We start from the raw sequence: 1,403 nt of genomic DNA, 5'->3' as shown, positions 1-1,403 counted from the left end.
CGCGATTTGGTTGAGAGTGGTTTTCTTTGTTACTATAATTACTTTATTCAATTTCCTATCATTGTGATTTCTACGACACTCGATTGAGAGGTCATGTCCTGGCTTACACAGTTAGAGGTAATTCCAAATTCCTTTCCGTTTGCAAACTTTACAATCTTTATCTCTCTTCTGCAATGTTTGTGTCTCTTGCAAACGGGAATTGTAAAGAAGTAATTATGAATGAAGCGATAATCCAACCGTTTTATACAAGGGTTGTTATCGTAAGAATTTCTTGGGAAACGTGTGTTTTCGAAACCGTCTTCAACAATTCCACCGTTAATTCCTGATGGGTCAAGTTCCTTCCGCGCTTGTGCGATTCTTCTTTCTTCTTGTTTATCGCCGTCAAAGCTGGTTTTCTTTGCTGCTTGAGCAATGAATGAAGTATCTTTATCAGCAGCACGTGTCTCTGCGTTTTGAATTCTTGTCCCGTTGTCAGGCTTTGCAATCACTTTTGAAGTCTCAAGGGAAGAGACTTTGGAAAGAGGCAAAGATTCTCTGGGTCTGGCGTCGACTTTCCAACCGCAGGTCAGCAATGAGACCATCAACGCAAAGTTGAGTAAACTTCGCAGGAAAAACTGCAAAAAAATTAAAAAGGCTATGACAAAGAAGGCTGATTTTTTTTGTTAAATACCTTGAAATAGACCAATTTTGCGCATCGGAAATGAACTTTTTCCTTGAGGCCCTTCGTTTCTGTGAACTCACGAAAATAGCTTGAACATATAGGCAGGCTCTGTATTTTTGTGGTCGGACTGCGGGAAGCCTGCAATAAAGGCTCTAGAAATGGGAGGAGGTCTTTTCAGATCAAGTTCGTCATCCCTGAATTGGTCATTTCATTGATTTACTTTCATTGTTAATTTCAGTTTACAGTGTCCCCAATTAGCGCTCCAGCGCTAGAACGACTAGACACTTAAATAAAGTTCCTTTCCTTTCCTTTTGCTTTTCTCGTCCAACTGTAAAAATGAGATATGTTCATCGCAGTAAAAAAAACCCCAGTATTTCTGCCAAAATTAATTATAAAATAAAGAAAATTGAAAAACCAATATCTTTACCTTAAACAAGCAATTTTAGTTTGTAAAAATACTTGTCTATTCTAGGGTGTAAAGCATTGCATCCCATTCACACTGATTCAATAGCAAAATTTCTCTTTTTCCTTGCGAAAACCGCGACGCAAACAATTTTCATCAATACTTGCGTTTTTACCAGTATTGACCGGGCACTAGCATCACGCATGCGTTGAATCTCCCACCCATTCTTATCTTTTAATTAAAGGCCATCATCATCTTTAAGTCTCCACTAAACCTATTTTGAAAATTTTGTGCACACCGATTCCTCTCTTTCGCAGTAAAGCTGTTACGTCGTACGTG

Source organism: Montipora capricornis, chromosome 2, assembly GCF_036669925.1.
Source record: "Montipora capricornis isolate CH-2021 chromosome 2, ASM3666992v2, whole genome shotgun sequence".
Taxonomy (NCBI): Eukaryota; Metazoa; Cnidaria; class Anthozoa; order Scleractinia; family Acroporidae; genus Montipora; species Montipora capricornis.
The sequence above is the reverse complement of the archived record's forward strand: the minus strand, read 5'-3'. Positions refer to the sequence as shown.